Source organism: Triticum aestivum, chromosome 4B (assembly GCF_018294505.1).
Source record: "Triticum aestivum cultivar Chinese Spring chromosome 4B, IWGSC CS RefSeq v2.1, whole genome shotgun sequence".
Lineage (NCBI taxonomy): Eukaryota > Viridiplantae > Streptophyta > Magnoliopsida > Poales > Poaceae > Triticum > Triticum aestivum.
The window spans coordinates 643,694,728-643,717,479 of NC_057804.1; the positions used below are offsets into that span (position 1 = coordinate 643,694,728).

General features: G+C 44.8%; 1 long non-coding RNA gene across 12 annotated transcripts; it reads right to left on the reverse strand.

The window, feature by feature from the left end:
- Positions 1 to 229: 229 nt before the first annotated feature.
- On the reverse strand, positions 230 to 4,754 carry LOC123093807 (uncharacterized). Of its 12 annotated transcripts, none has more exons than XR_006445571.1 (10): positions 3,836 to 4,754; positions 3,596 to 3,760; positions 3,193 to 3,301; positions 2,720 to 2,767; positions 2,513 to 2,639; positions 2,271 to 2,320; positions 1,758 to 1,909; positions 1,114 to 1,174; positions 803 to 866; positions 230 to 594 (listed from the first exon to the last, which is right to left on the reverse strand). It is a non-coding gene; the product is annotated as an uncharacterized lncRNA (long non-coding RNA). The 12 variants fall into 12 exon arrangements; XR_006445573.1 differs by having other exon boundaries at positions 1,114 to 1,179; XR_006445569.1 differs by lacking the exon at positions 1,114 to 1,174 and having other exon boundaries at positions 230 to 866; positions 3,836 to 4,287; positions 4,371 to 4,754.
- Positions 4,755 to 22,752: the final 17,998 nt, after the last annotated feature.

Genomic DNA, 22,752 nt, shown 5'->3' on the forward strand with positions numbered 1-22,752 from the left:
GTTGTCATTGGATCAACTTCTTTAGGTTGTTATGGGAGAAACCAAGGGCTGGAAGAAAATAGTTTGAAGATAAACCAAAAGTACACAAAATGGCAAAAGATAATAAGAAAGACTCAATCATTATTTTAACTGACCAAGCTTTAGACTATCTACTTGATTTAGCTTTAGTATAGGAGTACATGACTAATTACATGCTAACATAAAAAAAGAAGGCCAAATACCAAATGTATTTTGTGCTAACATAATACGGGCTTCTTTGCTGCCATTTCATTGTGTTGGAGCTTTTCTTAAGTACACGACTACAGGGAGAAACCAAGATATGTTACTTGAAATAACTTCATCCACTATAGAAAGAAATTATCCCAACAGTTTCTATTATCCTAATAATTTTTTCCTTTAACACAGCCAACTATCACTAATGGAGTCCTGAAGTTGACTCGATTGCGGCGTTGGTGGATGCATCGGCTCACGACCACAGACTTGACCGCCTCATGAAGCGTTGTTGCCTCATTGCCGCCTACCACCGGCGCCACCACCTCCGTGGGCAGGTTTCGTCTGTCGAAGCATGCAATGTTTGGCTCTTCTGTTTGTTTGCTTTTTTGGCAAAATGAAATACAGATAAATAATTGATAGACCAATAACTTCAACAATATAAGGTGAATTCAGATTACTCAGGCAAACAATAGAAACACAATATATACTTTGGTAGAGAAAACCTTGTATATGTTTCAATACATAATCTAATGTGACTTTCATGCATTTCAATATCTACAAGAGGGTTAACACAAGAACCATACAGTACCATCTTGGATCTTCCTGCCATCAGATCAATGTTTTAATACATCATTAGTGCAAGCCCATACCAGCTGAAAACACAAACATGGAATTAGTTATACATCCAATATTTTGACAAAATGATGGATTCTTTCTGACGACGGCATGCTTCAAAGCCCATACCAGATGAAAACACAAACAATAGAAGCAAGCCGAAGTGATTAAAAGACATGCATGTCCATTGCTAAATTTGTGTTTTGTTGGGTATTTCTCCCATTCTAGCATCTATCCAGGATAATTATTCCAAAATCCAAACTACAAAGGACAAGGAGTTATAACCTTTGAACATAGGAACTTTAGCTGTGCAACTATAGTTGTGCCTCACCCCAAAAGAGGCCATCTTCACTACAAAGAAAGCAATTAGTATCTCACGCTCCAGTTATGAGTTAGTCTTACTTAAAACTCTGATTCATTAAATGGTCAAAAGATGCACCCTTATATGTTGTTACTCTGCAACGAAGAAAGTCTCTCTATGTGTACTATTTTTCTTTTTGGTATCCAAACAAAGCATCGTCCCCTAGAAACTAATTCCATGTTTGTGTTTTCAGCTAGTATGGGCTTGCACTAATGATGTATTAAAACATTGATCTGATGGCAGGAAGATCCAAGATGGTACTGTATGGTTCTTGTGTTAACCCTCTTGTAGATATTGAAATGCATGAAAGTCACATTAGATTATGTATTGAAACATATACAAGGTTTTCTCTACCAAAGTATATATTGTGTGTCTTGAATTGTCTTGACATCATTTGCCTACATGCTCGTATACTTATCAACATGTGAATGTATCGACACTGACGCATGCAAGATGCACGCGCACGCGCACACACACACACATATTTTTTCCTAGATGTTAACCTTGCTGCCAAGTTATGTTTGTTTGATATGCAAGTCTGAACTTGAGAAGTAAATAGCAACTTTACCTCGCTGCAGCATCGAATCAATCTGAGACCATCAACATCCACCCTGAAATGGTCGCTCTACAGTAACATACAAGCACAACCGAATTCCCGGCACGGATCTTGTGTCCTGTGCAGGTAGAGCTTTCTCCTCACGTCTTCCCTTCCCTTCATTCCTGAAATTGTAGGGATTAACAGAAAATGAGCCTAGTAGAATGTGTACAAAGCAATTTCCAATCACCTTAGCAGTGGCAATTGTTCAAAAACTCAAAGGCTATCACCGAGACTGACACACCTTTTTCTTTGAGGAACACACATGCCTCAAAAAACTTGCTGGATAACACTAAATATATTGCTATGCTACCTCTCACATGGAGGAAATGATTATATTATTTTATGATAAACCATGAAGCGGAAGACTGAAGACCAGCAGCATACTCTGATACTATAATTTAGCTCATATAATTCCAGATTTAGTCCATACACTATTTAAACACTTGGCTACAGAGGCAAAAAAATGAGTAGTGGCATGCATACCTTTAAAATGACCAAAACTCAAAGAATGAAAACATTCCAATTCCAAGCACCTGTTATTTTTCACATGGGTGGAAACAATATGAGCAGCTCAAACTGTTACTGGTAATCAAATAATAAGAGGTACTTTGGCAATATTATTATAAATATATCTTCGTGAAAAATAGTTATTTATACATGGATATAGCTATATATCTGAAGAAAACATAACCGGTACATATAAATTAGGCATCAAAGAAAAATACCTTGTTGATTTCTCTTTCTTATAAGAAATATCAGTTCGTGTGCACCATCTCCATCACATCCTTTCCGAGCAGGCACGACACCTAAGCCGATGAACCTGAAAGTTGAGCTCGTACTTCCCGGAATACTCTGTAAAGCAATGAAAAGTAAACATAGTAACCGAATTAAGATATTACAGGTATATAAATGGATCAACCGGAGAAGCTTACCTTCACGAGGAAAGAGCCATAAACCCACAAGTTTTAATCCATCGCTTCCTGCAAGTAACAATGGAATTAATAGGGTAGTTTAATAGTAACAATGGAATTAATAGGGTACTTGAATACGACACTTTATGGACAATAAACAATAAGAGGATCTAGCTCTGTGTTCAACTACATATCGTTAGTCCCTGCGTATAATATATAAGGATTTGGCAAGGACCAGTAGGACAGCTAATTTTGAGGGAGAAATTCATGCCAAAATAAAAAATCTAATTAGCCGGATCAATAATCCTATGATAGTATGATTTGACTGAATATAGACGGATGAAATCATCAATCTCACCTTTCGATTGAGCTCCACAATGATTAATTTCTAAAATCCATGTGATTTTCGTTGCTCTACTTAACTGGTCTTCGCTACAACTTTATCCACTTTTCCTTAAAAGCTACATGAAACCAGACATGCCTCAAATGCTTACCTTTCTGGATGATGGCCTACTATGTAGACTACACAAACCGAAGGAAGCAGATAGTAGAAGATGAAGATCTTGCAAGCTATCAGCCAACCAAAACATAACTCTGACGAAACTGCAAAGTAAAGCATCAGCAGGTAAGGTTCAGAACAAGTTCAGGCAGAAACACAATACAGAGGACACTAATATTTTTGCATTTTTCAATCATAACCGAATTAACACATTGTTCAAACAATGAGAACCAGATTCAGTAAGTAAAAGGAAGTAAACTACAGGCACAATTAAAGTAAACAAAAATGATCGACACTACTAAGAACTAAAACAAAAGAAGAGAAGCAAAGGTTCAGATAGAATAGCAGGATTACAGAGCAAGGCTGAGAACGCCGCAGAAGACAAATTTCTCTGGTACCTTGATAAGCTGTCATGTTCATGGCAAGATCATACCCAGGTGCACCTCGTTCATGGCAGACACACCCCACTACATCCTTGTGATTTTCAGCAATGAAATAAGACCGTGACGCAGATCCTTTGCTCCAGCATGTTCCCCTCACATGAATACCATCCATGTCCTTGCCTGCAACACAGATGCATTGTTCAGCCTCATTCAGTTGATCTTCCAAAGCAGTAGTAGTAGCATCATTGGGTGTACCCCATTTATCGATGATGACTTGCACCTTTTACACAGCCATGTTCATCGACATCAATAGCATCTCCATCGATGATGATGATGCAGTGGTCACCAATGATAGCGAAATTCTGAATTCAAGGATAGACAAGCGAAGAGGGGCGGGAAGATAGGCGGAGAGACATGCACGATGGTAGAGCGTGGTCGCAGTCGCCGGTCTTCGTCACCTGACTTGACATGAGAGAGACGGGAGATGCGATTGTGAGATTTCCGTCACATCCGCTTCTCCTCTTGTGTCTTTGTGCTTGGAGGCCCCGCGAACAGCGTTCTCCCCACTCTCGTACACCTCTTCCTCTCTTCGTTGAGAGGGATGCGACGCGTCGACGCGATGCTAAGGGGCGGGGGCGCGGAGACGCGGGGCGACCACGGCCGGTAGAGTCGAGGTAGAGGCCTCCTAGTCGTCGCCGTTCACTGGCCTGCGTTGGATGTAGAAGAGGAGCACCGTGGAGGTAAGGAGCGGTTGCAGCTGACGGGGTGAGGAGGGTGAGGCGAGCTCCACCAACGACGGCAATGCGGGGAGGAGCGCCACCATGGTTGAAGGAGAGGGGCGACAGGGAATGAGGTGGTCGTGGCAACCAACGGCGACTTGCTGGACGAGATCGGGCACCCACCACTGTCGGACTGCTCTGCTCCGCCGACATGGAGGCTCTACGGCGGCTCCCACGATCGGATCTGGCCACAGCGACAACCGGAGTGGCAAGGCCTGGCGTTCTCTCCATCAGATCGGGTCGGGGAGGGGAGCTCCTTTCCTTGGGCCGCCCCGCTGTACATGGCTGCTGGGGGTGTGATGGCGGCCAGCTAGGGATGGAGGTGCTAGCGGCGGTGCAGGGAGGGAGGCTGAGAGCCTGGGATAGGTAGGTCGAGGGTTCGGGGCATGGAGGGACGAGGTGTTCGGGGATTGGATTTTTCTTTTCGGGGATATTTGTTTTCTAATTAATGTGATTGAGTGATTTAAGGTAAGGTTAATTAATTTAGATTTAATCTTTAGAGATTGTTCGTGATTGATTCTACATTACTAAATAACTTGCGCCAGTATGGAAAGTTCTGATATGTTCAGATTTCTTTCGTTGTGTGAGAGGGTGACGCAAAAATGAACCGATGAAGTGGGGGGAGGGGACGAAAAAAATCTACGAAAAAAAAACAGCGAAGGTGGGAGGAGGTACCAAAAAAAAACCATGAAAGGTGGGACGAAAAAAAGCCTGGAAGCGAGACTACCAACTGCTCCATTAGGAGTAGAGATTGACGAAATGTCTCTATCGCCTAGATTGGTAGACAATAATTGTGCACACAGAGGACAATGTCCATAAAATAACTGCTACTGCATTGCTAATGCAGCTTGATTTGATCTCAATAATTTAGTTTTTGAGTATTACTTTCTTTCACACCTCTGCAAAATACTCCTATGTTCTAGCTTCTCAAGTCTCTACTCTCAACCAGTCCAGTTGTTCAGGTGCTTTCTTGATAAATATTGATTTTTTCCCTTTATCTAGCGATTTCAATCCTGTATCCATCATTCTCAGGATAACCGTGTGATGTAGCCATGGGATCCAAAATAACTATTTTTTTACTGAAGCTACAGACTAAGCAGTTTCTACCATGTGTGTTGTATTTTGAGTTAAACCTGAATGGCTTTCGTTTTATGATACACGGTTGTCCTTTCATGTTTATAGGAGGGTAGTTCTTCCCTCTGTTACGAATATGAATACTTTTTATATGGTTAGTTCTTAATTTTCTTCATTATTCAAAATACTTGTACCCACTAGGATTTCATTTTTTTTATTTACCTTCAAGCAGAATATATTATCGTTGTTTGTTGTCCACCTTGATCCTTCGCTGATATTTTTCCTAGGAAACTTCACATTGAATTAGGATCACTTAATAAGATTCTGGTATATTTTCAAAATTTCTTGCTTTATGCATGAATCTATCATCAAGTTTTCGATCTCTTATATGTGCCTGTGCTGCTGTAGATTTGTTGGTGTTAATTTGCTGTAAGAGGAAATGTACTATTGTTCTCATCAATTCCTTTCATACCATGTGTATGGTTAGTTCTTAATTTTCTTCATTATTCAAAATACTTGTACCCACTAGGATTTCATTTTTGATTATTTCCCTTCAAGCAGTATACATTACTGTTGTTTGTTGTCCACCTTGATCCTTCACTGATATTTTTCCTAGGCAACTTCACATGGAATTAGGATCACTTAATAAGATTCTGGTATATTTTCAAAATTTCTTGCTTTATGCATGAATCTATCATCAAGTTTTGGATCTCTTATATGTGCTTGTGTTGCTGTAGATTTGTTGGTGTTAACTTCCTGTAAGAGGAAATGTACTATTGTTCTCATCAATTCCTTTCATACCATGTGTATGATTAGTTCTTAATTTTCTTCATTATTCAAAATACTTGTACCCACTAGGATTTCATTTTTGATTATTTCCATTCAAGCAGTATACATTACTGTTGTTTGTTGTCCACCTTGATCCTTCACTGATATTTTTCCTAGGCAACTTCACATGGAATTAGGATCACTTAATAAGATTCTGGTATATTCAAATTTTCTTGCTTTATGAATGAACCTATCATCAAGATTTGGATCTCTTATATGTGAATGTGCTGCTGTAGATTTGTTGGTGTTGATTTCCAGTAAGAGAAAATGTACTATTGTTCTCATCAATTTATTTCATACCATGTGTAATTGGGTTGGAAAAGGTGATAAACATCTAACCATTCTTGCTTGATGCTTCACTGGAAGCAATTTCGAGTTCGTCCAGGTTCTGAATATTTCTTCTGTTTCCAGATAGGCCCAATCTTCCTTGACGAGGGGTTGTGATGGCGGGCACAGCGTTGCTGGATGACGCTGAGAGTATAGTGGGTGGGTTCAAGTACATCCCTCTGTGCCAGCATGCAGCGGGTCTGCGGACAGGGAGAGCCAGGAAGAGAATGTAGTCCGCGGCAGCCGAGCGGGAAGGGGGGCAGCTTGCCGTGATTGAAGAACATGACGACCATGCTGATACAAGGTCAGTGATGTAGACAGGGAAGATGGACCCTCATGCCCCTGGGTGGACGAAGAGGTAAATTGTTCAATTTTGTGCATATGCTTATCGTTAGTGAGGAGTGGGTGATTAGATGCATTAACAATAAACTGAATAAGCGAATCAAACATATGGGACTCAATGAGGCAGAGTGCCCTAGCTTTTGTTTGGCTGTGTTAGTACATTCAGATTGCATGACAAACATTATGTGATGTGAAGTAAATTGTTCTATATGTCATAGATTGTGCAGGATTGGAGTAGGGAGCCATCCACCGGAAAGGACCCCGTGTTCGGAGAAGGTTTGCGCACTTGAAAAGACGATTAGTATGTGAAGAAGTGCACCTTCACAGATCTGAATATTGATACCCTTCCTAATCCTTAGTTTTGGGCCTTGTTCAGCATATACATATATACTACCATCTTAGAGAAATATGTTGTTTAAAGATGAAGAGGTGGATAAGTTTCTGGCTTTAGTTACTGAATATCCAGATCCGGTTTGCTTCTCAGCCATGGCCTACATTTAGAGAAGACATGTTCATATGTAAGAGATTTAAGGTCAATTACCTCCTCATGTTGTAATGCTCATCATCTTAATTCGGACATTGTTATATATATGCACCATGGTTCATGACTGTACTTTTTTCATACGTGTTTGCAAAGTTTGTTAGTATTATTATGCAGAGACAACCAGTCATGGTTCTGTGTTGATATGTTATTTCATTTTCACTTGTCAATTTCTTTTGCTTTGAAACAATGTTGATTGGCTGAAAGAATGGTTCCCCATGGCTTACACGCTTAGAGCTACTTGAATATTAAACTTTATTAGTAAATCCATCTAGAAAAATGTTAACATTTTACATCTTGCTAGATGAAGTTGTGTACTGCAGAGTACAATGTTAACATTTCCACATTTCCAGTGCACATTGACAATAAGATTGAAGATGTATTTATCTTGATTGGAAAATTATATCTCAAATTTAATTCAATTGTGGATACAGTGACAAATTTATGTCCTGAATAAGTTATACATTTTATGAGTTGTAGAAATTAGGACTGGTGACAACATGTAGAGCGGCACAACAAGTGGTGTTGTAGGGGCACCGAAGGAAGGTTAGTCGGGTAAATCCAACAGGACGCCCGATGTACAGCTTGGGAGGGGTCCGACCACATACTGCAATCACCCTATTTGGATAAGGACACGTTGGTTCATGAAACAATCATCACGTCTTTATGACTCGGGAAGTAGGAATTCTACACACTTTGCATCAAATTTGAAATTCCCAAGAGAGTAGTTATTCTATGTTATGATAAAAATATTTATGTTTCATAGTAGAACATGCTTTTAGTCGAGACGTGCGTTGCACGTGCATGCTTACTAGTATAGCCCAAACAGAAGTCGTTGGATGCATGGCTCTCATAGGACGGCCGGGCGCTAGTTTGATAATTTTCTAGAATCAGACTTCTGATAGGAAGGGTTTTTCATTTTTGAATGTCAATCAGATAAACGTGCATGCATGCATGCATGCCACACTCTGGATGTACTTCCTCTGTTCCTAAATATAAGTCTTTGTAGAGGTTTCACTATAAACCACGTACGGATATATATAGACGCATTTTCAAAGTGTAGATTCACTCATTTTACTTTGTATGTAATCCATAGTTGAATCTCTATAAAGACTTATATTTAGGAACAGAGGGAGTAGTAAACTACCTTCCGTCAGCACAACGTCGGCGACGACCGGCCACCGGCGGGTGGAATTCCGGGACGGTCTGAAGAGAACGAGATACTAGTCCACCAGCCCTAGCCTTCTTGGAACCGGACGGGGAGAAGGCGTGACGTGGGAACTTGCCTACTCGGCTCTTCCCAGTGCTTCAATGTGAACAGGTGCTAAGCATGCCACATAAGTGAAAATATGACATGGCATAGTAATAAGAAGGACAGAGAGCACTTTGATGACTCCAGAAAAAGCAAATGCCAAGCGCGTGAACCTCGGCAAATCACTTAAATAAAGCAACTTGACAATGCATGAAAGGCTTAGGTGCTAACTCATTAAATAAGGTGAGTTTATTAACAACAAGTGCAACACCTAGCATTGTGAAATTATGTTGCTAAGCTATTTAATGCATCTAAGCACTTTTGCATTGGATCCACTGCTTGGACGAGACGGCGCTGACTCTGACCTGCCAGCTCAACAAGCCAGCTGCGCGCATGACACGGTCCACGAGGATAGAAAGGAAGAGCAGCTTGAGCTCGACCTTGCAGCCTCTGCGAGTGCGCCCCCGGTGCGCCTGCGCTCGCTTCAGCGCAGCCACGAACACGTTCGACGGCGCCGGCCGCCGGCTCGACGCGGTCCGGGGGCGATGGCGGACGTTGGCCTGGCTCCTTTGGCCAAGGAGAGGCGGCCGACGGCCAGGCCTAGGCAGAGGTCGAGCGCGCTGTGCTGCAACTGGTGGGACGTCTTTTTAGGTCTCTGAAAAGCCAGTTGACATGTGCGATCCAATCAAGGAGGCAGTACTTCTGCCTGAGTTCCTCTGGATCCTACTCGTCGGGATTACCGTGCTCCCGCAGGTTGTTCACCGTGCGTTCCATAGCACTTTGACTTTATATCTTTTACCTGGGATCTGGCGAGGAGGATGCCTGGCTGCCTAGCTATAGCTACCCTTCGGGTGTAACAGACGTGACGCACGCAGAGATTTAATAGCGTTCCTGCGTCCTTGTACAGCCCCATACCCTCTCTCTGCGCAGGTGAGGCCGTGATCGAATTTATGCGCTGGTTGTGGGATGGACTATTTGGGACGGTACATATGCGGAGGACTCCGTCGCGTCAGCCAATCTCCAGTACTACATAAGAGCATGTACAGTCGCGATGGATAAATCCGGCCCCTCAAACGCTCGCAGACGCGTCTGAACCCGTTCGCAGACACTGACCAGTTGCGCATCAACTATTTGATTCTACAACCAGACACCTCAAATTAAAACCCTCAAATCCATATTATTACATGCAACGTGAAGCCTAATCTAACCGGAGCTTGCTCCGTTCCACCGTGGCCATGTCCGGCAGCCGGCTGCGCTCATCAGAGTGTTTGTCCGGTCCCCGGCAAGGTAGAGTAGGGCACGGGACACGAGCCGGCTCACGGGACTCAAGGCACCGCCGTCTCTCATGCCCTACTCTTCCTCGTCGGAGCCCGTAACCCGGACTGTGCAGGTGGACGTCAAATCGATGATAGATACGAGCCGGCGACATCCACCACGATGCGGTGGCGCCGCCCGGACTAATGCACCATACGGGGCGCTAGAGAACGCGACTCCCGCGCCGGCTACCTGGCATGACGGGCACGCCATGCCATGTTCTCCTTGGACGAGGCCCACGGTGCGCCCCGATGCTCGCCGCGCCAACGGAGGGGTTGCACATCTGCCACGTGTTCGGACCAGGGCCACGGTGTGTCCCGATGCTCATCCCGATAAAATTTTAAAAAATAGGAACTTTTTTCTAAATTCCCAAACATTTTTGAATTTTTAACATATTTTAAAAATATGAATTTTTTTTAAATTATAATTGTTTCTGAATTGTGAACATTTTGTTGAAAAGAAGCAAACAATTTTCGAAATTATATTTTTTTTAATTACTTAACATTTTTAAAAATATCCAAACGAAATCTGAAAACAGGAACATTTTTGAAATTTTGAACTAATTTTGAAAATGTGAACATTTTTTAGGAATTATGATTTTTTTTAGCAAATAAAACTAGACTTGAAAAAATGATACGGGAAAAAATGAAAAAAAGCAAAAGACAAAATAGAAACAGAAAAAACTGACAACGGGACGGCCCAGTCGTGGGTGCCCCTACGTGAAGCACCGACTACTTGACGAAGGGCGCGTTAAATAGTTTTTCTGCGCTTTGGTAGTTCCTTGTGCCGCTCTTGGGGACGAGTAACGCGGAGTGCTGGCAAAAAACTACCTATATGAGGCCCAAAAAACACAAAAAAACACATATGAGTTCATAGAACCATAATAATCTCAGAAAGGAAAAGGTTGACAGAACCAAAATCTTTTTGTGGTACAAATGCTTTTTTTTAGGAATCACCAGAGGTGCAAGCTGCCCATCTGAATATATATATATATATATATATATATATATATATATATATATATATATATATATATATATATATATATATATATATATATATATATATATATATATATATATATATGAAACTAAACTGCAAAGCAACCGATGTACTAGAAGAACAACACAAGCAGGAGGTTTCACAAGGCTTATTACAACGGCCTGACTTTGGTCTGAAAAAAATGATCATATTAGACATTATAAACTATGATCTTTGAAAAAATACTGTAAAATATGATAATTGGTCCGACTAATACCTGCCGTTCATTTTCCAAACCGTTGAAACCACCTGGAATGGTTTGAAAGAACATCCTCTGTTAATTGAGAAGGAAAACATCATCCACCACATTCAGGATCCATCGTCATCAGCCAAACTGCCTTCCTCCTCTTCCCATGCACTATGCAAACGTTCATGTCCCATCAATGACGAAGTCGTGGCCCCACTGCCATGTCTATTATGTCATCTTTGTCCTCGTTGTCATGTCGTTGCTCCACCCGTGGGGAGGAGGCGGAAGCCATATATAGACATCCCCGAGTGGCACACGTCGGAGCTCAGCACCACGATGGCATCCTCAAGACTGACCAAGTCGCTGTTGCATCCTCCCACCATTGTTACTCCCACGATCGCGTTCTTGATGTGCATTTCCAAATCGCGATCCAGTCGGTTGATACTGTCGATCAATATGACACAGTGAGGGTTCTCCGTGGTCGCTTTGAATAGCCTCGCCTCGAAGTTGCCACCATTGCCATCGCCGTCGTTGTCCAGTGATCTCTGCCTCTAGAGGGCAAGCTTGCCGGTGCGTGCACGGATGTCAGAGTTACCCTGAACCTGCAGGGCACTGAACTCGGCGTAGGAGCCAAACACGAGCCTCGCAAGCTCCCGAGCAACCGCTGTGTGGACGCCATCGTCCTTTCCTCAAATGAGCAGCCAGGTTGTCGGCCATACGCTCGCCCTCCGTCTCGTCATGCCGGATCGTCACCAGAGCATCGTGCATCATACAAAATGTTACAGAACCATTATTATTATTTGCTACTCTTGTTTATTTTCTGAAAAACACGGGTCCATGTACCATGAAGTGTAGGGGTGTTAGCCATGAGAGAAATAGATGTATCAAAACGTATTTTAGTTCTAGATACATCTAATTTTATTTATTAATGTGATAAGTAATTTCGGACGGGGGAATATGTAAGAGTTGAAAAGCACCAAAACGTTGGTATACTAACCTGATGCACGCCCCGAACGGACTATAATTTTTCAATGTCAATCAGATAAACGTGCATGCATGCCACACTCTGGATGTAGTAAACTACCTTCCGTCCGCACAACGTCGGCGACGACCGGCCACCGGCGGATGGAATTCCGGGACGGTCTGAAGAGAACGATATGCTAGTCCACCAGCCCTAGCCTTCTTGGGAACCGGACTGGGAGAAGGCGTGACGTCGGAGCTTGCCCTACTCAGCTGCTTGGACGAGACGGCGCTGACTCTGACCTGCGAGCTCAACAAGCCAGCTGCGCGCATCACACGGTCCACGAGGATGGAAAGGACGAGCAGCTTGAGCTCGACCTTGCAGCCTCTGCGAGTGCGCCCCCGGTGCGCCTGCGCCCGCTTCAGCGCAGCCACAAACGCGTTCGACGGCGCCAGCTCGACGCTGTCCGAATCGGGGGCGACGGTGGACGTTGGCCTGGCTCCTTTGGCCAAGGAGAGGCGGCCGAGCGCCAGGCCTAGGCAGAGGTCGAGCGCTGTGCTGCAACGGGTGGGACTGGGATCTGGCGAGGAGGATGCCTAGCTGCCTAGCTATAGCTACTCTTCGGGTGTAACAGACGTGACGCACGCAGAGATTTAATAGCGTTCGTGCGTCCTTGTACAGCCCCATACCCTCTGTCTGCGCAGGTGAGGCCGTGATCGAATTATGCGCTGGTTGTCGTATGGACTATTTGGGCTACGTACATACGGTACATATGCGGAGGACTCCGTCGCGTCAGCCGATCTTCAGTACTATGTAAGAGCATCTACAGCCGGCAAATCCGACCCCTGAAACACACGCAGACCCGTCCGTGGACACTGCCCGATCACACCTCAACTATTTGATTCCACAACCAAACACCTCAAATTAGAACCCCTCATATCCATATTATTACATGCAACGTGAAACCTAATCTAACCTGAGCTCGCCCGGTTTCAGCGTGGCCATGTCCGACAGCTGGCTGCGCTCACCAGAGTGTGTGTTCGGTTGCCGGCAAGGTAGAGTAGGGCTCGGGGCACGATCCGGCTCACGGGACTCAAGGCGCCGCCGTCTCTCATGCCCTACTCTTCCTCGTCGGAGCCTGTAACCCGGATAGTGCAGGTGCACGTCAGCTCGATGATGGATACGAGCCGGCGACGTCCACCACGATGCGGGTGCGCCGCCCGGACTGATGCATCATACGAGGTGTCGGAGAATGCGACCCCGCCTCGCCAACATCCACTGCCGTGAGGGCTTCCGCCGCCTCCCGCACCTGCCGCCTTGCACGACGGGCACGCCATGCCATGTTCTTGTCGGACGAGGCCCACAACGCGTCTCGATGCTCTGCGCGCCAACGGAGGGGTTGCACATCCACCACGTGTTCGAACGAGGCCCACGGTGAGTCCCGATGCTCGTGCCGAACAAATTTTAAAAAATAGATTTTTTTCTAAATTCCCAATTTTGGATTTGTGAAAAAACTTTAAACTGTGAACATTTTTGAAATTTTGAAATTATAATTGTTTCTGAATTGTGCACATTTTGTTGAAAAGAAGCAAACAATTTTCGAAATTATATTTTTTTAAATTTCTAATCATTTTTGAAAATATCCGAACGAAATCTGAAAACAGGAATGTTTTTGAAATTTTGAACTAATTTTGAAAATGTGAACAATTTTAAAAATTTCTGATATTTTTTTGAGAAAATAAAACTAGACTTGAGAAAAAGATACGGAAAAGAAAAGGATAAAAAGCAAAAGAAAAAATACAAACAGAAAAAACTGACAATGGGACGGGCCAGTCGTGGATGCCCCTACGTTAAGAATCGACTACTTGACGAAGTGCGTGTTAAATAGTTATTCTGCGCTTTGGTAGTTTCTTGTGCCGCCCTTGGGGATGAGTTTTTTTTTTGAATGAAAAGGTAGATGAGATTCTACCTTATATATTTCGAAACAGGCCAGGGCCTGGGATCAAAGGTCGATTACATGAAGCTTACATTGAGCACCGTAGTGCCATGGCTGTAAGCAGCCATTTGAAGGAGTGAAGAACGGGGCTAACGAGGAGAAAAGAAGATTACTACAAAGCTAAAACTAACTTAGTGTTGCCCTTGGGGACAAGTTACGGGAGTGCTGGCAAAAAATAACTTATATGAGGACTAAAAAAACATATATGAGTTCATAGAACCATAATAATATCAGAAAAGAAAAGGTTGACAGAACCAGAATCTTTTTATGGTACAAATGCTTTTTCTTAGGAATCACCTGAGGTGCAAGCTGCCCCACCTGAATATAAATCTGAAACTAAACTGCAAAGCAGCCGATGTTCTAGAAGAACAACACAAGCAGGAGGTTTCACAAGGCTTATTACAACGGCCAGGCCTAGGACTTTGGTCTGAAAAAATGCTCATATTAGACATTATAAACTACCATCTTTGAGGAAAATACTGCAAAATATGATAATTGGTTTGACTAATACATGCCGTCCATTTTCCAACCCGTTGAAACCACCTGGAATGGTTTGAAAGAACATCCTCTGCCAAATGAAATGGAAAAAAGTATCCCCTTATCATCGATTTTTTTTCAAAACTATCACCTTTTTTATAGCTAATTCGGGAACTATAGTACCCATTGCGAATATACCAGAAATATGACGTTGTCGGTCTCGTGGTGGCCGAAGTGGTAGTTTTCGGCCAGAACTAGGCCGAAAAGGACTTTTCGTCCAGCTGTAGGCCGAAATGAACCTCAGTTGGGCCGAAGAGGTCTCGTCGGTTGGGGCTGGGCCGAAAATAGTAGCTTCGGCCAGGCCTAGACCGAAGTGGGCCGTTTTCGGCCAGCCTGCAGCCGAAAAGCTTTTCGGCCAGGCCTAGACCGAAAAGGTCTGGATAAGGCCAATCCCGTCGTCGCCTTCCTCTTCCTGCTCGCCTCTTCTTTCTCTCGTTCCTCTCGTTCTTCTCTGTAGAGCTCCGGTCTCCTCCCTGATCTCCTCCAATTTGCACTCATTTACACAACCAAGGCACAGAATAGATAGATCATAGCATTCTCCACCGGCCTATGGTGTTTTTTTTTGTTATGGGATAGTTTTTTGTGCGCTTGGGGGAGGAGCCATGGTTGGGTGGAGGAGGTCCGGTTGGGAAGGAGGTGGTGGTGAGGAGGAGCAGCAGCTGTGGAGGAGGAGGTGGTGAGGAGGCGCAGCAGCTCGGTATTGCACGAGAGATAGCTGACGCACGTTGCCCTGCGGATATTCTACAGAGGAGTTTTGGTTTTGCTGTGTTAGCGGCTACGTACAGAGGCCTGTGCAAAGCTTGCTTGTTGAAGTCTAGAAAATCTGGTGTTGTTGGATGTCCATTATTGTTGCAGCTCTGGTCATACGAGAGATTCCCTATTGGACGACCCTATGTCTACGTTGATAAATCTTTTGGTTTGGAGGACTTAGCTGGGGCTTATGTGCCTGCTATCGGCGATTTATCTACTATGGGATCTGTTTGGGCACGACGAGAGGTACTTTTATATTAAGTAATATTTAATTCAATTATTTCTTGCCATTCAATAGTATTACTAATGCTTATTTGTTGTCATGCAGAGACAATTTGCGCATAGTCAGGTTAGGGGATGCTACCCCTCCTTCACGGTGCAGTTTGATAGTTTGCACGAGGATCAAGTTATCTGGGAGCCATACTCGGCTCAGGCTATATCATCGAGGTACCCAGTTGGGATTTCTGGATTATGCACTAGAGATCGGCACTTTTGGATGACCAAGACCAAGTTGGTGTTCGATGTGAGGTTGAGGAGATGTCTCTTCATAGGGTGATGAGACAGTTCGGTCTATATCAAGAGCCTGAGATTCCAGATATTCCACACTTGCCAGACCACGTGCACAAGTAAGTACTAATACTATTTTAGTTGTCAGCTATACATTCATAATATACCTAATCATGTATCGCGCATGTCAATATCAGGGACAGTCGCCTAGGAGGAAACAAGTCGATGGATTACTGGCTTAAGAGCATTACCCCTTACGTTGACGAATGGACTACCGCTGCGACAAATATCTGGGGTGAGGTTCGGGCCTTTAACTGGGAAATATTCGGGTTGTATCTGCAGCGTTACCGGCATACAACGAGGATCTACTTGGTTCCATCAGCTGCTACTGATCAGATCGAAGCCCCTCTCACCAGCGATATGTACCCAACTGCCTCTGTTGTGGGAACCAGACACCACGCGGTAAATGCCTTGGTTCTTATATGTTGAGTCTTTTGTTAAACTGGGATGTCTATTCGTGGTGTCTATCATACAACGAGGATATAATTGGTTAACTCTTCATCTACAGGGTGACCTGACAGTACAGGCGCGAGAGGAGGTTTTCGCTTTAATGCGGCGCTATCAGAGGGGAGAAACTATCCCACCGCGAGAGGGCGTCTCATGGTTGAGGCGTCTTGATGACAAGCTACGCGGGATTTACGCAGCTGTTACGTGTAGACGGTCTTCGGATGTTGCACTTCCTCCTCCAGCACATCGTCCACCACGTCCCTCTGTACAACATTCAGAACCACGACCCTCTGTGCACCGTTCACAACCACGACCTTCTGTGCACTGTGAAGAACCTCATCCTTCACAGCCAGGGAGCTCTTCCTGGCATGAGCCACCTCCTTCACAGCCAGGGAGCTCTTCCTGGCATGAGCCACCTCCTTCACAGCCAGGGAGCTCTTCCTGGAATGAGCCACCTCCTTCAAAGCTAGGGAGTGCTTACTGGCATCAGCAGATGGAACTAGGTAACCCTACTCACTACATTCTTTTCAACAGAGTAGTAATCGTTCATGCATTTGTATCAATTTTACATGTTTTACTTTACCGCAGGCGGCAACCAGTCGCAACCGTTCATGCATTCAGAGCAGTCACCCATCCTTAGTGGTGGTGCTGATTACTTTGAGGGCGACCGCGAGGATGATGACCATGCTACAAACATTTATGGCTTCTCGCAGACAGTGTTTCACACTCCACCACCACCACCGACGCAGGAGACACAGACCATGACAGACGAGGTTAACTATGGTCGTGGTTATCGCGAGCCTCGTCCACCGCCTTAGCGCTTATCGCCTTCCGGTCCTCGCCCGAGGAAGACCCAGACTCGTCGCCGTCCCCCGCAGTGATATGCTTATCTATCTATGTATGACTCATTATCTATGTTAGTTTCAGACTATTCGCATATGTGTGTCAGTATTTATGTATGAGACATGCTTCATGTATGTGTTACTATCGCACTTCCTTCTATCTGATCGGGAGACATATTGTTTTATGTATGCGAGAGACATATTACTATTAATTCGCATTCTTATTCCAGTTGAACTTGTGCAATACATCTTACATACTACAAAATGAAATTCAGATAGAACATAATGCCCTACAATAATACAATACAAACTAATAATGCAAATACATCTGAATGAAACGGTACAACTGGAATACATCTTACATACTACATGAAGTCATTATCGTCATCCTCCGTTGATGCAGCCTTCTTGCCCTTCGACGATGCGGTCCTCTTGCCCTCCGTCGATGCAGAACTCTTGCCCTTGCTGGATGCAGAACTCTTGCCCTTCGAGGATGCAGAAGTCTTGCCTTTGGACGATGCAGAACTCTTGCCCTTCGACGATGCAGAACCCGGAAGCGGCGACATGAAGATATCTTCGTCGTCCTCGCTCTCCTCAGTCCATAAAAATGTATTCTTTGCTGCAGTCCTTCTGAAAGTTTCACTCTTCGGCTCCACTACCTTCTTCCACCTTTCATGCAACCTAAGAAGTTCTTGACGTACCTCCTCATAGGTCCTTTCAGGCCACCCAGACCTACGTAATTGGTGAGCCAACTCATTCATTATGGTGTCACTACCGATGAGTTCGTCCCATGGAACTATCCTATTGTCCATCCTGAAATCGGTAACTAGACTCAGAAGAGTGCTGCTCATCCCAGGGTGAAAACTACGATCGAACGGATAATGGGACATCTCGACTACACTACACTGGAATGCTTATCCACCTTCGGCTGAAGGGGGTTTTATAGATACAGAGGAGAAAATGGCGGGAAAGAATAACTGCGTTATGGCGGGAAAGGGTTGGCGGGGAAATAAGGCGGGAAGGGATTAGCGGGAAAATAAGGCGGGAAGGGATTGGCGGGAAAATAAGGCGGGAAGGGATTGGCGGGACACGGGTGGCGGGAACATATGGCGGGAAGGGGTTGGCGAGAAACGAGTGGCGGGAAGGGGTTGGCGGGAAACGGGTGACGAGAAAATACATTTCAGCATGAGCCATGCAACTTCGGCCTACACGAGACCGAAGTAGTACTTTTCGGCCTAGACTTGACCAAAAAGTCTATTTCGGCCAAGAGTTGACCGAAAATTAACTTTTCGGCCAGGTGCCCCACTTTTCGGTCAAGTGTTGGCCGAAAACCCTACTTCGGCCTAACAGTGGCCGAAAACTACTACTTCGGCCAGAGGATGGCCGACGGGCTACTAGTTTTGATTTTTTTGCATTACATCCTATAGTTTCCGAAAATGCTATAAAATATATCATAGTTTTGAAAAAAAATCCTTATCATCAGCCAAACTGTCTTCCTCCTCTTCCCCATGCACAACACAAACGTTAAGATCCCATCAAAGACGACGACATGGTCCCACTTTCATGTCTGTTACGTCACCTTTCGTCCTCGCTGTTATGTCATTACTTCACCCATGGGGAGAAGCGGAAGCCACAGACGTACTCGAGTGACACACGTCAGAGTTCAGCACCACGATGGCATCCTACACAGTGACCACGTCGCTGTTGCATCCTCCCACGATTTATTACTCCTACCATCGCGTTCTTGATGCGCATTTCCGAATCGCGATCCAATATGTCAACACAGTCGATCAATATGATGCGGTGAGGGTTCTGCGCGATCGCAGGCGCCATTTAGGCTTTTTTTGCTAAATGGCACACGTGGGACTAGTGGGACCCAGCGCCACTTACATCCTGACCGCAGGAGCCCACGCTGAAAGACAAATTAGAGCAAGTACAATAGGGGTGGCGTAGGCGTGCTATAAGAGATGTCGCGTCAAATTTATGTATAGGTAGACGAGAGAGGAGAGAAGAGAGAAGAGAAGCGGGCTACAAGCTTACAACAGGCTCTAGCATCAGCTCCAACACCCTTTGTGAAAGAAAAGAGTGGGCCATGTATTAATTATATAGTATAATAGTATATGCAACTATTGTATGAGTCGGCTATAAGGTTGGCAACAAATGATATGGCAACTTTATATACATCCGGTTCTTGGCTGTACTACTATTACTATACCATGCTCTTAACGGAGTCTGCTTGCTACATCTTTCCCGATGCGTGTTGCCGTGGTCTAGGTCTCTAGGGCAGTTCTCCATCCCGCAGCTTTTTGAAAGAATTCCTTATTTAACACTGTTTTAAATTTCGTTTCCTTATTTAACATTGGAAAAATGTTTCTTCCCTATCTAACACCAACTTTAAATTTTGTTCCCAATATAACACTTTCATCTATTTTTTGACCTAATGGTGTTAAATGGAACGTGAAAAGACAAGTTCACACTTGGTTTCGGCTGCAAAAATTCCTCGAGGCGGAGTGGTGGGGACGGTTGAAAATAACCAAGATGTACGTGGTGCGTGTCCCGTTTGTACACGTTCAATCACCAAGTTTGTACATACATGGTTTCGTGTCCTAGCTGCTGCTATATACACATATACTTTGTAAGACCGTGGATTGAAGCAATAAAGTAAAATCACCATGCACGGTACGTACATGTGGCAATCAGCCAAAGTCTCCTATGCGTGCGTGCGTTTGAGTATCCAGCCAAAGGTCGTCGTTCGTCATCGTCGTCGGAAGGTACTTGATGCGGGGTCTGGGCCAACAACGACCAAGGCGCAGCGGATGGGAGCAGATGAGTGTTGCGCGAGCCCGTAGTGGTGTGTTGGTTTTAGAATGCCAAATCGATTCACCCAAGCAGCACACGTACGTGCAATGCTAGCTCAAAAACACACGCAGCTTGATTAATTTTTCACTAGAAGCAGAACGTGCTCATCTCTAGCTGCGTATGTACGGACGTACTTGAGCCTTGAGTCTTGCTTGTGCTAGCTTGGCGAATAGAACAAACATGTCAGAGAGATTTGCTGGTTATGTCGCTCCTGCATTTTCATTATACTTCTCAATCTTTTTCCTATCGTACAAAGCAGTCTTGACGGTGCTTATATACACATCTATGCACGACGAGAGACTTGATTAGAACTAGGATACCTAAGTCTAATATAAAGAAAATGATTGAATATATGTTCAAGGGCAGAATTGTCATTTCATGTGCCATTTAACACTGTTTGCACAAAAAACAGATGGAAGTGTTATATTGGGAATAAAATTTAAAGGTTGTGTTAGATAGGGAAGAAATATTTTTTCAGTGTCAAATAGGGAATAATTTTTTTGGACAGTGTTAAATAAGGAATTCTCTCCAGCTTTTTAGAGATGCTTGAGGGGAAAATTCTATCGCTGATTCACGGACAGCCGGTGGCAGCCAGGGCACGATCCTAGCGCGGACGCACGGCTGGCCGGCGGCGCCAGCATGAGCGGTAAGAGCAAAGAAAAGGTTAGTCTGGTGTCCCTTCTGTCAATCACGTTTGTTAGTCTTTGCCCTATCTTTTGTTGGGACAAACCTCGAACTATCTCTCACACACACTTGCTCGGATGTAGGTGAAAGGAGAGAGACAGATATTTCTGGCGCACAAACGCCCCGCCACACGAACGGCGTCTCGGCCGCACGAACATCCTAATTTTTTCTTTGAGCACGAACTCTGGCTTGGCACATACCGCAGCACTTTTACATCATGTACACGGGGGCTTTTTATACCTAAGCTAGCTCCAATGCACACTCACAAGCCAGCCACAATGCTCTACTCCACTATGCGCACACACGCACTAACCGGCATTAGGCCACTAGCTAATCCATGCATGCATCCACTAACAAAACCACTACATGCACGTCCTTATCCCCCGCTCGTGCATCCCGCTAGCGCCTACGCCAGCCTCCGCTGCGCACGCACACCTCAGACTCACGCGACATCCTGGGCACACAACACATACGCACGCAGTCATCATCGTGCCATGGCTTATTCCTAACATCTTTCTGAATCAGATTAATCTGCGCCATTTAGAACTTCATGATTATAATCGCAGGAACTACTAACGTGGAAGAAATGAATAGTAAATATGGTAGCATGTGATATACTCCTTCCTCCGTCTCAAAATAAGTGTTTTAACTTTGTATCGGCTCTAGTACAAAATTGTACTAAGATTGAGACAATTATTTTGAGATGGAGGGTGTAATATTTGGAATTGTTTATCCCCTCCTACAGTGTAGTATTAGTAGAAAGTTTATTTCATTGACATGTGAATCATTGACTTACACGTTTGCTTAGTGACAATTGATGGAAATTAAATTGTTCAGAATTCCCTTGATGAAGATTTAGTTTCTTAACCTAGGCTATATCCGCAATGCTTTTTTCCCCACAAGCCTCCACACTAGAGGCAAAGAATCCTGGCTCCATCCCTGCCTGCAGGTCGCTAAACTCGGCGTAGGAGCCAAACACGAGCCTCGCAAGCTCCCGAGCAACCGCCGTCTGGTCGCCATCGTCCCTTCCTCAAAACAGCAGCGTTGTCGTCCATATGCCGGCCCTCCACCTCGTCACGCCGGATCGTCACCCGAGCAGCGTGTTTGATATGGCGGGAATGATGTTCCCGTGCCCCGAAACATGCTGCTCGAACGCGTTGCACATAATGCTGAGATTTTGCGACGGTGAGCTCAATGAACTTCGGCCGGCGTTAAGCTGTCTGCATGCAACAGGTCGTGAATTCATGATTTCATGCATGAGTGATATTAGACACATGTATTTGGAAATGACTATGCATCAGTCGACTGAATCGTTTTTGTGACCAGTCGATTCTATTTGAACCGTTGGATTTTGATCCAACGGATCTACAGTCATCTTCCACCTCAAACCCAACGCACATTGTTCATCATCTTCCTTTGGCCGCCCTCCAGCCCAGGCCGAACGGCCAACCTCCGCCGCCCGCGGTTGGCGGTGCTTTCGCGACAGCCTCGCCGCCCGCCTTCCCCTTGACCAACCCCACCGCCAGGCTTGCCGCCGCCCCCGGCCATCCCTCTAGCCCCGCCCCCATCTAGTTTTCTTCTCCGGCGAAGCCACACCAACGCCCCACCGTCGGCCCCACCACTGCCGTCCATCACCACCCCACCCTGATCCCTAAGATAGTTAATGGGATGATGACGGCGAGCCCCTTCCTTTGTCTCCGGCGAGGTCATTCCTTCTCCTTCCTAGTCCTTCCTTCACTCAAAATCGACTGATCAAAACTGAAAAGTCATCTGACTGAAAAGTCATCAGGCTCTGCCGCAGCACGGCCCTATCCCAGCGGGTGCGAGACCGATCCTCCTACGTT